Here is a 15,834-nt window from a genome sequence, read left to right on the forward strand (position 1 = left end):
TAATCCAGACAAGAGGATACGATTACGGGGTATGCATCAATAGGACATGGCAGATTAATGTACCTTTTCGCTACTACATTAAGTTATAGGGGACTAACTAAAAACCGGCCCGCGTTGGGTGTTCCAACAAAGTTTCTGTTACTTGGCCCTGGTGAATGGGTACTAATAAATACATTTGATGTTTGTTGGGCAGAAGCGAAAGCCAAATTTATCTTATTTTCCTTTAAATATTAGTAATTTTTATTTGTTTTGCAATGTTTAGTTTTCTCCATTTCACTATTCAATTTAACTTAGATGTTCAAAGAATCCATCACTACGCGGGCTGCGGCCAGTTTTACTGTTGAATATCGTCTCCAATAGAGTGCCCTCAGATTCTGAACCGACCAATACTGACCGGAAATTAAAACGGATAATGTACACAAATCCGATTCATCCCCCTTTTCACTCCCAAGTAGAGCGAAAAGGTTAGTACAGGGAAAGTATGGTATAGCTGTCCTGGAAAATATATTATTTGTAAAAATTTCATAAATTTTATTCTCGTTTTTTTTTAATATTTGTATATGTAAAATATACTATGAATTGGGTACAGTAACTGCTGTTCTTTAAAATTTTAAAATCAGCGGTCAAGAAAATTTTACAGATTCACCATACGTGGTAATTACATATAACTGTTATACTGTACAAAATACAGTAAAGCGGAATAAAAACAAAAACTGATAACCCTGTTATAATTACAAATAAGTATCTGTAAAATATGTTTGATATAACTAGTAGATATGTTTTAGATTTTTTTTTAAAAAGTAAGTGATGTTTTATGTATAAATCACGGATATTTATCTCAGTGTATAGTATTTAGGTTTAAGAGGTTCATTACTTTCCTTGAATTTAGCGGGACCTGGGAATAACCCAGTTTAACAACACTATAAGCATGGCCCAGTTTTCTGGACCAAATTTTGGAAAGTATGAATAAGAAAAGAATGGAAATTGCGTTAAAGTAAAATTTAAAATTAGAAATTATCTTTTATTATATATTAATTTTGGATAAGATAAAAAGGGATTTCATTGAAACATTTTGTAAATGATTGTTTGGTATAATAAACCTTTAGTTTAAAACTGATAAGCTTTAACATTGACCTCTGGTGATAATTTACACTGAGTTAATTATTCGTTTTTTATTGCTGACGTTGGAAGGGAAATCTCTTGTCTAGCGTTATGTGGCATCAAGAATCACGGAAAGAGAATCTTTCAAAATTAGTTGAATGATTGTTAATCAGCACCTCATGATGTCAACTGTATGAACTGAATAATTTAAAGATGCCACTGAATTTAAAAAATGTAATACTGTACGTATTGCGTTAGAAAGTAACCCAGTTAATTAAGTTAAGGCTGTTTATTTATGCAAAAATATTTAAACATCGATTAAACAGCACTATGACCGCAATAATGGTTAAACATAATTTAAATATTCTTTCTGAAATCTTCGGTTAGTTTCTCTTTAACAAATGCAGACAATTGATTCAGAACGTTCATTGAAAGATCCATGTTTGATTTTAAAAAAGAATGACGCATAAAACGATTGTCATCTTAGAAAACGAAAAAAGATTAGAAACTCATAAAAAGTAATTACAAAATCTATATAAAAAGCTTGACCAATATTGACCAATAAATCATTGTAATTTGGTATGTACATAGAAAAATAGATAAAAAGCTAAACATACATACAGATGTATTTATACATATATTTATATATCTATTATATGAAGAATTAAGTAGTTTGACTTTTATAAATAATTTCGTTAAAGGGATCATGTTTTTGTACGTAAATATAAAATTTTATAATAATTTACAATTATAAATCTCTAAAATTAGCCGGCAAACATACTATTTTCCTCGCCGCCTTCGACATAATCCAAATTGAACAAGCACAATACAATAAACAAACAATAAGTGAAACGTTTAGCTTGCATTTTTGATCTCTGAAATAAATTTTTAATCAAAATTATTATGTACCGTAAATATTGATGAGAAATGCAAGGTTTTTAAAAAGCCAAATTTAGAACTTAAAACAGAAAACTGATTAATATATGCCTAAAATTTTGTTATTTTCAATTGAGTTTTAATTTTTCGGTTATGGCCCATCAATTTTACAGACCTTACAAATAAGACCATTACTTTAGATTAAACCCATGTAATATTCAAAACTTCAGCAGATTAAATTTATGTTGTTTTGAAAACTTAATCCGGTGTTAGTTTAAAAACCTGTGGATTAGTTCAAAAACAGGTTTTAAAACCTGCCAAGAAGAAGAAAATCTGGCGGTTATTTAAAATTTACTCTTGGATTACTTTGTTGTTTATATTACCTAAGAAATATAATTGTATATTGTTGTTTTATATTTCCTAAGTAATATAATTGTTCACTGTTTAGTTTTTTTTTTACAATCTGCTTCTTGGATGAAAACTGAATGCGAAATTGATATCAGAAACATTACATTTTCCTTGTATTCCTAATGAAACAATATCCATTGCCTTTCATTTCCGTTCAATTATTATTCTTCCAACTACTCCCGCTATAGCATTAAATGCAACGTATTAAATATTACTCTTACATCTATATATAAGATATGAAGCCGAGGTTAAAGATTCCCGAGAAAATTTCAGTGTCAAATGTAGATCGTTATGTAAAACATCAATAATCATTAAGCCTCAACCACAAAAACGTCGGTAGAAATAAATTATTATGTTAATTATAGATAATCAAACGCATGTTCGGTCATGTCAGAAATCCTAAAAAATTATTGTTTGTTCTAAACAGTAAATAGTCTTTTATACTTACAAAAATTGCTCTTGTCTGGAGAAGAATACAATAGAATTCGCGGAAACGATCTTTCGGAATATAGATTAAAAGGTGTTTTGAAGAAAACGTTCAACTAGGTACTACTTGAACAACCAGTTTTCCTCTTTTAATGTTATAGCTCTGAAGCGTATGTCTACTCTTCTACATTTACAGTACAGAGAGACGCGCAACACCTATTACTATAATTTTCTGTAGCAGCGCACGGTAAATGCTTGAAACAAGGATGGTCGATGGTACACGCACCTAGCTTTTATAAAGAGCTAGTCTTTCAAACGGAAATTTTTTCATGACACTTCTCTTGTAATAGAATTATGTGCGAAATCGTCTCATCGCCTCTACAACACATTATAGTTGAAAAAGTGTACTTTAATCTATTCAAAAAGCAATCAATTAAATTTTTCAAAAGAACTTAACGTGAATGAAGCTCATTTAGCTCCTCATTCTGAGTGCAACGCGTCTCAGTCATAAAAATGCCCAACCGTTTTCGCTTTAAAGACAGTACATAGCGCATCTACCTGCGCATATAAGTTCCTTTATCCCCTGTACAATTGGTTTAGAAGGCTATAATTTTCTATTACAAATCGCTCTCACCGCTGAGTTTGATGGCTTCACGAGTCATGATTTTCGAAGCGATGCTTTTTAGATGATTCAACCAACCTCGACTTAAATTTTCATTATTGAGTTTCGATTCGTTTTTTTTAATTTATTGAAAAGTATTTCAGGTCTATATTATGAATAATTTTTAAATATATAAATTGTTTTCAATAAGTTATGTTTTGTTTAAAATATAAATTTAAGTAAGGTTTTAATAGGTTATCATTTTTTAAGATAAATTCTTGAATTTCGGAAATAAAGAAATAGTTTTCTAATTAAAATGTTTCTGTTTATTTTTTCATTTGTAAAAAATAGTTTTGTATTGATTTAAAAATAAATGTTTTGTTGTCTTTATGTGAATTGGGTTCTTTATAATACATTTTTAATTTATTGGACAAAGTAGGTGTTTTTATTTGTAATGAAAAACAAATTTTTAAAAGATTTGATAGAAAAGTAAAACATAATACTAAAGTGGCGCATGGGGTATTAACTAACCTGAATACTATTTAATTTAATTTTTTATCATATTTCTTAGAACTTCTTTAAATTTTTTAAAGTTGTTTTGAACAGTTATCGGTTAAATTTGATAATAAATTAAACTCTGCCACACAAAAGGATATTTTTACCTCAATTAATTTGATTTAGCTTCAGATGATTTCAGCCTTAAATCGAATTTAAACTACCCCTTAAAATGCTTTAGCGTCAAGATAATATATTTAAAAAAAAATTGAATACAAGATTTTATTGTATTCCATTCGTAATTTAGCATTTCGACCAACCACAAACGAGTCTGATACAATTTAAGCTCTTTTTTTGTTTTAAAAACGTAGTAATATCTTGTTCTTTTAGAGCTGTTGCACCATAAGGTTCTGAAGGTACGAGTCCTAATTTTAGCTTGTTTAATTCAATTTTAGGACGCCGTCATAATTTTTAAATCATATGATGGATGGAGTTGAAATAATTTGCCATTTACTGTTAATACGTCACACTCAAAATACCATCCGTTTGGGATTTCGAAAGCTACTTGTAAGAATCTTCCGAGTGGGGGTCTTTCGCGGAATGTTCCAAGGGCTATAATCCATCTATTTGTGCCTTCCAAACAATTATTAGTGCTTGGACTACATAAATCGACACCTTCATACCTCTCAGTATATATTGATCAATTTAAGGCTTTTTTAATACTTTTTCGGTTTCTTTAATGTGCAATGACTACTTTAATGAATATCGTAAACTAAATTGTATATTGATACAAACTTTACAGAGTTAACTGATAAACATTCGGAGTGCCCTAAATTTTGAGTTTTGATAACTTAAAACTTGGCACTTTAACCAGTCCTTTGGTTCAGCTTTGCAGTATCTATATACTTTTCCTTATCGTCTAATACAAATATTGAAATTGTTTACTAAAATAAAAATCCACTCAAATGAGAAGAGCGATTAAATTGTAGTAAAAAACCCACTGGGTTGGATTTTTGAGTAAAAACACTAAATTTTCGAACTCTACATGTAAAGGTGCATCGGTATCCTCGTGATTGTACGGAGACCCCAACCCTGACCCGGTCAGTTGGGAAACCCCGGATATTCAGCGACACGGGGAGGATTGTAAAATTTTTGCTTAGCGGTTTTTTTTCAAGTCGGTATATTCAAATATTAAAAAAAATACTAGGAGCGAGCCAATAGCAACAACCCAACAATCATTTTATCTCAGTGAATCCTCTGCTCTCTTTCAAAATTCATCCTCCTTGGACCCAGGTACGAAGTTTGACTCATTCTCGGCTCTCTTCCGCGCGTTTGCCGTTGTTCTGATTTAGTTTTACTTTTAATTTTAAATAGTCGGCCGTTGGATTAACTGCTCTCGTCCACGACTCCATGAATTTGTTGTTTACTTAATGAATATGTCAGTTAAACGAATTCCAAAATAAGACTTTTTTGTAATCAATTGAAATAATGCCCAAAGAATCGGTTATTTGGGAAACCAAACACTACCTTACGACCATAAAACTACAAGATGATTGTCTTTGGGATAACTTATGACTGGTTCATCCCTTTCACGACCAGTTTCCGAGGGCTGCTTCCGAAAAACATTAACATTTTTAAAAATAAAAAATGAATTATTGGTAGATATTAAAGGTGATCATGAATATGTGTCAGTATTAGATACTACTCCGTCAAAACCATCTTATAGTCAAGAGAGAAAAAACCGCCCGCAAATAAAAGAACTGAAGAAATGAGAAGCAACACTGGCGCCGTCAACGGCTGTGGTCTTTTTGCGTCAAATGGCCTGGTTGCTCATACTACGGCAGAAATTAACTGGTATTTCGACTCTGGAGCTACTCAGCACATCACCAATGACGCGACGAAGTTAATTCGGTTCAGGAGATTCGAGAATTCAGACACCCTACAAGTTGTAACACAGCTTGAAAGCAAGGTGACATGCGCGTATGATTTAATGTCGAAAGTTCGTTCACCACGAGATTATCCAGAACGTTTGGCACATCAGAGATTTCGCCGGCTATATATTTTCTCTGAAAGCGCCATGAAACGAAATACCAACCGGCAATATCAAGCTACTGCGCCATCCTGAGGCCTCTATGAGAAACGCATATGAAAAGATATGACTTAGGAGCTACCATCGAGTTCCATATATCTTGTCATTGATCAAAGGTATGAGAATAAGGTGGACCTCTAAGTCTGGCACGAAATATTGGGCCACCAAGATAAGTCGTTTATAGCAGCTACTCTGAAGAAATTCGGTTACGAGATTATCTGATGAGAAACATGCATCTTTGGAAAAATTATTCCTCACAGCTTTGGTAAATGGTTATATAAAGCAACGTAGTCAAGCAGAAAAAATTAATTCAGATCTCTGGGGGCCTAAACCAACGCCACCAATAAAGGGAAAGCTCTACTATCTTCTCTTTTGGGACGAGTATACCGGCATTCCTATTTCGTTTTATTTTGGGAAAGAAACCTGAAGTCGTGGGTCGTTTCAAGGACTATCTCGCATTCTGCAAGAACCATGATCATACGGTGCGAGAACTTAAAATGGAAATGGGTCGGAGTAGGTCAACTATGAATTCCGCCGAATAACGACGCAAGAATTTGGCCTGAAAAATTTAACCTCAATGCTATACACTCCCTGAGAAAAATGTGAGTAGCTGAACTTGAGAATCGAACAATCATGGAGTGCTTTCGAGCCATGCTGTATTCGAAACCAGATTTACCTCTAAAACTGTGCGCTGCAGCTGTCAACGCAACGACGTATATTCTAAATCGCAAGACCTAACCCGTACGAGCTATGGACTGGAAAACTGAATCCTTCAGTTAAGCATTTGCGAAGATTCGGAACCGATTGTTACGTTCATGTAACAAAGGAAGCTATCCAAGAAAGCTTTCAAGGGCGTTATCGTTGGTTATGAAGTGAACATGGATGGATATCGAGTTAACGTTCTAGACCTAAATGACGTCATCCGATCCAGAAATGTGCAGACTCGAAACTAAAGCGGGATAATGTATGGATGTCGCTAATCAGGGAGATCAGAATTCCGACGATTCGGATTGCGAAGACGAGGAATCCTGGGGCCCTATTCCGAGGCGTTCTTTCGGCCTCCCACCGAAAAAATATTTTCGTTTCGAGTAATTTTTTTTTCGTTAAGGCGCAAAGTAGCGATTCTAAGCCGTTCGGTGAAAAAAGTTTTCGATAAGATTGACTAAAAATTGTCGTTAGCCTAACGAAAGGAGTGAGGCTGACGGTAGAGACCGTATCGAACATTTGATGATTTTCCCTCCAAAAGTTCATTTTACAACGGCCGCTGATTTAAGGTTAGCGATGATAGCCGACGAATTACCACGTCAAAATTTAAGACGTCAAAGAATCTTTAGAGATAGAATGCAAGCATTTGAACTTGATGATTTTAGATTAAAGATATTATTTATAATTAGAAAAGCGCTAGCTTTCACTCTTTGCGATAGACTGGAAGAATGACTATCCGCTCAAACTGCTTTGGGAATTTCATCAAATATTAAAGTAAGAACACTTTGATTCAATAAAAAATCTCTATTAACTATAGATGTAAAATTTTAAAATGTCTATAAACTATAAACATATTTAATTAAACATTTTAGCTAAATAACCGAGGTAAAACTTTTATCTGAGATGTTGAGTAGAATTTTTAATATATACATATACACCCATACCGGTACACGATTGACAAGTCAGCCACGAGTATTTATAATACGTGGCGCCATAGGCGCGCGGTGAAATGAAATACATTATTCCTTTTTGAAAATCAACTGTCATTTGATGTAAACAAAGGAAGGATAGATGGCGTTGCAAATTCTGCCCATCTCCGCTTTCATACATAAGCGGGGGGGGGGTGAATTTACCCGGTCAAAAACAGGGGTGCCCTAACGTTGTAATCTTCCCTCTATTTTCTATCTCTGTGGTTAGGCTACATCACGCTTGATTAGTCAATTCAGCCGCATTTAAGACTACAAACCAAACACTCCAAGGAGTAGAATATTTCCATTCTTAGCCTACTAGGAGTAACATAAGAAACTGGAAACGCCCTTCTTATATTAACCGAAAGGAACTTTCTAAAATTTCTTAGATTATCGCACAAATATCGGAAATATAGTAAAATTATAGTGCAATTATTACAAAAAGCGTACTATATAGTACGCGATTGAAATTATAGTACGGAAAAATTATCGAAATGTACTATAATTATAGTACGGTTGGCAACGCTGACGAACGGCATTGACAAGAAAAACGCGATGATGGCATAGTCCATTTCATCTATGTCAGTGTGGATGGCATAGTCCATTCTTTCTATTTCATGGTGGGTACGCTCCAAATGTGTATTTATTTATTGACATTTTTACAGTTGGACAGTGCCGAATTAAACCTTTCTAGGGGAATAGGCCCTTAATTTTATGTAGTTACGACAGTGGCGTTACTAAGGACCCGTAGCCCTGGCGACGGCGGGGGCATAACATTATCACAGTCTAGGGTGCCCTTTCCTTGGAAAAATTATTATTTTACGACACTTTCGAAAATTTTACTACTGCTTCATAACAAATAAAAAAGTTTTTTCCTAAAGGACAAGGGACCCCTATAGAGATTAAATCCAATTTAACCGTGATTATTTTGTTTACATCACTTAAATCATGTTTAGAATGTTTAAATCTGATTTAATCATATTTAAATGATTAAATCGGATTTAATCATATTTAAATGATTAAATCGGATTTAAAGGATTAAATCATGATTAAAAAGATTAGATCATGATTAGAATGTTTAAATCACGTTTAATCATGGTTTGAATGTTTACATCTGATTGAAATGATAAAATCTGATTAAAATGATTAAATCCTCAATAAAATATATGATCATGATTAGAATAATTAAAACACGTTTAAATCGGTATTAGATTTATAATCTTGATCACCCTGATTTAATCGGGACTATCCTGATTAAATTTTATTATGGTTAAGACGCACCCAAAATGGAAGTGACCTGCCACTCGATAAAGGACCCTTTAAATATCTTGCGGGAGGGCCAAGAGATACGTTACGCCACTGAGTTACGAATATTTTTGGTTAGGTTAGGACCCAGTGTACCTATATATCTTCGGTTTCATCAGAAAATATTAATTTTAAGTGGTTTTCGGGGTAATTTACGAGACCCCAATTTTCGAGGTTTTTATTTTCGCCTAATAGTCTATATAACGATTCTAAATTGAAGTCCGATTTTTCTTAAAGTTATATTTTTGAAAAGCTCCGGTTGTCATATAACCTAGATTTGCAATAACGTCGCTTAAATTTAATTATAAGTCAGGTTTTTTGGAAAGCGTATATGGACCGCCGCGCCTTCCAACGTCGTAAATCCGCGTGTTTATTGGTCTTATACGAATATTTACCTCTGGCGTTTTCAAGTTCGTTCCAAATATGACCAGAATAGACTAATAAGTTTGACACTTTTCGGAGTAGTACGAATGGATTTCCACGTATGACCAGGAGTAACAAATAAGTGTGACACTTATCAGAGCTGTACGCGACGCTTACAAAGTATGACCAGATGTAACACAGAAGTGTGACACTGATCGAAACCGGCTGTATCGATTTCAACGTGTTACCATGAGTAAAAAATAAGTGGGACACTTATGAAAACAGTAACGCTTTCAACGTAGATATTTAAAGTAGTCCGTGAGCCAGAGACCAAATTTAGGTCGATTGGTTTCATCTGGCCGGACCTGGCAAATATGAAAAGTAGTTTCTGAAAGGTCTAGCACTGGGGAGTGTCGGAAAATTTGGTGAATTGTGAACGAGACGTCCAGCTTTCCCCCCGAATGGGGGTCAAAGGAGGAAAAACGAAAAATCGTCTATTTTTGAATGTTTATAACTCTGCAACCGCTCATCGTTATTACTTGTGTAATGGCTCATTCGAAACACCTTCGCTTAGATCCGAAGATATAGCTCGTCGACGTTAGGCAAAGACTCAATATATTCAATGAGATTTGAAAATATAATTTGAAAAAAATAAACGAAATCGAAAATTATATATATATTTTTTTAATTATACTTTAATATAGATTATACTGAATGAAATTGTCAGGGGTCTCCATAAAGAACGCGATGAGGTTATATTTCCTTTAAAATAGATTATTATAAATGGCGCCATGCAGAAAGTGCTATCACATTAGGGAAATTTTGGATTTATGAAGACGATCTTTTCGATAAAATTGAAAGCTTACTGGTCAAACGTATGCAAGGTCAGTAAACGATCTTTGTTATGACTAATTTTGTCTGAAGAAAGGTCAAATAATTCTAGTCAGGCACTTCCGTGAAAGGTTTGCACTTTACCAACATTCAGTAAATGTAAATTATCAAGCGGCTATTTGGAGTAGAAGTTTGGAAAAACAAACAGCTTCACCTACACTGAGCGATTAATGTAGGCCTACATGAACACTAATTTCACCGTTAAATTTACATTTATATGAAAAAAAGATTTTTGACGTAAATGTTTCAGTCAAATTAGTGTTATGTTCCTTAACACTTATTGTTTTGTTGTCTTTTTAATTAGGAAGCATTTAATTACTATTTTTTCATGATTTTCAAATTTTCTCAAAAATTTATAATAAACAACTGGAAACATTAAAATTCTTTTCAACGTAGTTCCGGGGATTTTACAAATTCAGACGTTTCGTGGAAACCGATCTAATTTCAATGAAGGCTCGATGCAAGTTCCAGTTATTCAATCTCAGCTGATCAGTACCCCTAGTACCATTACAACTACTGTAATAAGCATTGTATCATTACCTACCACCAAGGCAAATATAATGAGAAGATGTTCAGTGGTAAGTATGGGAGGTCCTGGTCTATCTGTAAATGTTTTTGTTGACTAAATTCATCTTAGCTCACAAATTTAAAATTGACAAATAGGAACCCCAGTAGTCTTTTCAAAGTTGTTCCGGGGACTTTTTGAACTTCATACATTCCGTTGAAAACTTGAAACCGATCTAATTTCAATAATGTTTTTCTTAGCTAGAGCTCATATCAATGTGAAATAATTATATTTTCAGAAGTAGGGTTTTAACATTCCTTTTAATGTATAAGTGGGGATATAGACACAACATTTTGGGCTGTTTGTCAAAATAATATATTATTATTGTTTTGATGTCTTTTAAATTAGTTTAACATTTAATTGCATTTTTGATAAAATTCATCTGAACTCACTTATTTAAAATTTACAAATGGGGACCTTAAAAGACTTTAAGGGACTTTTAGAAATTCACACTTTCCGTAGAAACCGTTCTTCACTCCTCAAAGGTTTCTTAGCTAGAGCTCATTTGTGTGTAAGAATTATTTTTATAATTAGGATCTTTTACATTCTTTTAAATGTATAAGTGGTGTTATATACACACCATTTTGGGCAGTTTGCCAAAATAATAAATAATTAATATTTTGTTCTCATTTTATCTTAGCTCACGAATTTAAATTTTTCAAATGGGAACCCCAATAGTCTTTTCAACGTAGTTCCGAAGACTTTTTGTACTTCACACATTCCATTGAAACCGATCTAATTTCAATAATGTTTTTCTTACCTAGAGGTCATTGTGTGTAAAACATAAACCTGCATAAATAGGGTCTTTAACATTCTTTATAAAGTATAAGTGGGCTGTTTGCCAAAATATTATATAATTATTTTTTTGTTCTCATTTTAATCAGATTAGCATTTAATAACATTTTTTATGAATTTCATCTTAGCTCAGGAATTGAAAGTTTCAGCCTTTTTAATGCGGCTGAAATATTTCTAGAAATTAGTCACTCCGTTTATGGAAAACTGGTCTGGTTTTCCAAATTTTTCACTACATGAGTTCATCGCTAATAAAAGAAATGAATAGAGTGTTAGTTTAGATAATCAAAGTCAAGGACGGTGCCTTATAAATCTGCTACTACTGACTAGAATATAAAAAATCTTCAGACCATTTTGTAAATAAAAATCGACACGAGTTATCACGGCAGTTCGAATTTCACAAAGATAAAAACTATTAGATATTTTTTTAAGAGAACGAACGTTTTATTTTTTATAATTAATCTTATTTTCCGTGTCTCGTGAAGAATTCGAATGGTTTTTATCTATCTTTCGTTTAATGGAAAGCACAACTTTTGGCACTCTAATGGTTGCTTAGTCTCTTAAAATGTTTCCTCAACATTTCTTTGGGGTGTTTTGCAACAGTACTCTTTGGGTAAGAGAAAAACGGTATTTTCCTTAAAAAATTTCAAATCCGATTAATGTATTATATTTATTAAAACATTTTATTAATAACGAGTTTTGAACCATTTTCTATTTCAGATTTATTTTATAAATGTTCTTTTGTACGAATAAATAACCAAATTTTACAAAATATTTTATCGACAGAGGAGACCGCTAAAGGTTTTCACAACGCGGTACAGGTTTGGCGCGGATTATCGACCGTAAAATTATTGTAGTAGTAAAACTGCAAGCTGTTCGTAGAAATGTCGTATTGGCGACATGCCGTAGAATGCACTAAGTTCTCTTCGTTTAAAAACTATTTGGTTTGGTTTTAAACAGTTTTTAAAATGGCAATCGTTCAACAACACATCTGTAATTCGAGTTTTTGGGTAAGATTGCGTATTTAAACTTTTTATTTTTGTGTCAAAGAAACAACTTAGATAAATTTCTAAATCTTTGATTAAATTTCTCAGACTATTTTATTTTAAGGTCTCTCTCGTAAATAAAGATTTTTCCCGAAATTATGTGGATATAAACATGTTAGCTTACTAAGATTAAGACTTTAAACTATACTTGACAATTAATGAGGATATTTTAACTTTTAAAAAGTATTAAATCATTTCACGACATGACTTAGGCATTCTTAAAGACTGCTATCTGTGTCGTTTATAAATTCTTCAAACTAGACTAAAATGTTGTTTCTTAAAAGTTATTTCCATTAATAAATAAATAAAATTTGTTGAAAGGTATTGCAATTTTTGGCCGAACGGTTCTTAATATTATGTTAGAAATTGGCTCTCGCATATAATCTAAACGTGCTCTTTCTCTTATCTTTAACCAAAGAATAATGTTCTAACCAGAAAATTATAATAAGTACATCCCGAAACTCTTTACTACGTGAAACTAGAATCTGAGGTTTAACTCCGATTTTACAAAATATGTTTTTAAGAAAAATTTGTATTAGGTGAAATACATCATAAAGTGATATTTAAAAATTTGACAGTGGGATAATATGTTTCGTAACTGAGAGAAATTCACTACACAGTTTTACTTCTACAATTTACCCGTCCTTCGAAATATTACCGCCATGATGATACGTGCACATCCAAGGCTAGGCGGCGTAATCGCTCCCATTGAAAAATGCGCCGTAGATATCTCAAAGGAAACCTTCGGGAACATCATTAAATTATATATAAGAGATGTAATCATTGATTTTAAATCTATTTAAAGTCATGGCGTTATAATTACAAAATTTAAAATAAGAAAGAGTCGAGATACTTCAAGAAAAATGAGACGCCCTCATTGGATTTTTTTTGCTACAACGAGTATCTATTTGAATTTTCAAAACGAGATTGGTACGAACCGCCAAGATTTTATTTGTTATTATGTAATTATCATTTCTTGAAACATTTCTTTATTTAACTTGATTATTTTTCTGCCGAAAATCATTAAACATTACGTAAAAACTCGCGATAATTATTTAATTTCAGGATTCCAATTTAACATGGTACACCAACAACCCAGATTTCACGCCTTGTTTTCAAAGCACCGTGTTGGTTTGGGTTCCTTGTTCTTTTCTTTGGTTGTTTCTCATTTTCGAAGTTCTGTCATTCAGGAAGTCATTCAGAAGGGACATTCCTTGGTCCTACCTTAATCTATCCAAAATGGTAAGCGAAACCGTATAAATCATTTCAAATTTGAGTATCAGTCAATCAGATCAAAAGGGAGCTGTGTCTCCTTTTTTATTTTAATGATACCTATAACAACAAAATATTACTTCTATTCAAGGAATTGAAATAAATTTAATGATAGTGGAGCAAATGTAAAAAATAGAGATGCAACAATAAAAAAAATGTATCGTGAGAAAATTACAACAATTTTGGGCACAAATAGATTTGCGAATTGCAGGTCATTGATTTGAGCTGACTAAATCATTGATAATTGCTGTTTACCTAACTTTAAAGTGCGGGAGTTAAATTAAAGTTAAGTTTAATGAGATAAATTGCAAGGCCATGCAAATTCCATTTTAATCCAATTGGCCTACTGACTCCGGTGATGTTCTAGGATTTCGAAGAATTTAAAATGTTTTTGGCACGATTTTTCAAGTGTGGGTTTTTGGGCACGATAGCAACACTTCCATCATGTTTTCAATCTTCAGATTGTGTCTCTCACGATACATTATTATCTCTGCACATCTGGTTCAACATTATTTAAACCTAGATTTTTAAATTTGCTCCACGAAGGGCCAATTGACCAACGTACTCCACGATATTGCTTTTGAAGTAAATATTTAGCAACTTCGACGACCCACTGAATGCGCTAACAGCTGTTTTTGTCTAGGTACACCAAAAGTTTGGACTAAAATAACCCTTTGAAAAATTTCTGAATCTCATAAACTCTCAATTACTCTTAGTGTACTCAGTGACAGTAGAGTAAAATTGGTTCTTAAAAATCGTTAATTAATTTTTATCTGTTATTGGTTCCACCGATTGAAACAATTTCTGAAACTTTTTTGTACTCTCAACTTTCGTAATTATCATTATTTCTGTTTTAGGGAATAACAACTGTCCTAATAGCCTTAAGTGTTGTAAAAATATCCTTCAATTTACGCCTTGAAAATATATCAGCGGAAGTTTTGGCGGAATTAGTTAAATGTCCTACATATGTAAGTACAAATTTTAATTGAATATCGTTGTTCTTCTTCCATCTAAAATCTTAAATTTTGCGTCTCGCTTGTCAGACAAACAATTAAAACAAACATTGTTATTTATCAAAGTTTGTCATGCTTAAACCATAGACGAAGAACGGGTTAACCCTGGACACGTGACGTACGTCTTCCACAGTAGAGAGAGAGAGATTCTGAAAATTGTTAGGAATTTACTGGTGCACAACGCTTACGAAAATAGCGGTCGTCATCAAAATAACGGCTACTGCGGAAGCGCTAACTTTTTACTTCTCATATCTGGTCTCGACGTCATAGTCGAGGTGAGTTGCGCCGTTTTGAAAGCCTAATTCTGTTAGTTTGACAGGATAAGGCTTACAAAACGGCGCAAAAGTGTGTTATTTGTAAATAGATTATGAGAAATAATCGACAATTTACGGTGTATTTCCCTAAAGCAATAAAATTTGGTGGTTTTATAATTTTAAGTTTGTTTTTATATTAATCATGTGTAGTGTGTAGAAAGTGCTTATTGTTACAAGCGCACGATTTTCGATTAATAGGTCATTGACAGCTAACATCTTTACAGTGCCTAAGCCATCACAGTACTAGTTACAAAAAATTATAGTTTCAATTCAGGGTTTATTCAAGTCAAATTACTAAGCCTTTGCTCCACGATCGACGTGAGTCGAAACCGGAAATTGATTAGAGAGGAGAGAGGAGGAGGGTGGAGCGCAAGTGAACCAGTAAACAAACTAGGAGCGCCTCTCGTGGCCCTAACATTTTTTCGTGGAGAGAGTTATACGTTTACCCGTTCTTCGTCTATGCTTAAACTAACCAGAATTTAAACTAAATTGCCAAATTCACCATGAGATAGGGTATAATGTGAATTCTTGTAACCATAGCATTTGAAAATATTTTTGTGGCAGTAAAATAAAACGGTTGATATATAATTTGGAAAAGAACATA

Source organism: Leiobunum rupestre, chromosome 6 (genome assembly GCF_980474605.1).
Source record: "Leiobunum rupestre chromosome 6, qqLeiRupe1.1.hap1, whole genome shotgun sequence".
NCBI lineage: Eukaryota > Metazoa > Arthropoda > Arachnida > Opiliones > Sclerosomatidae > Leiobunum > Leiobunum rupestre.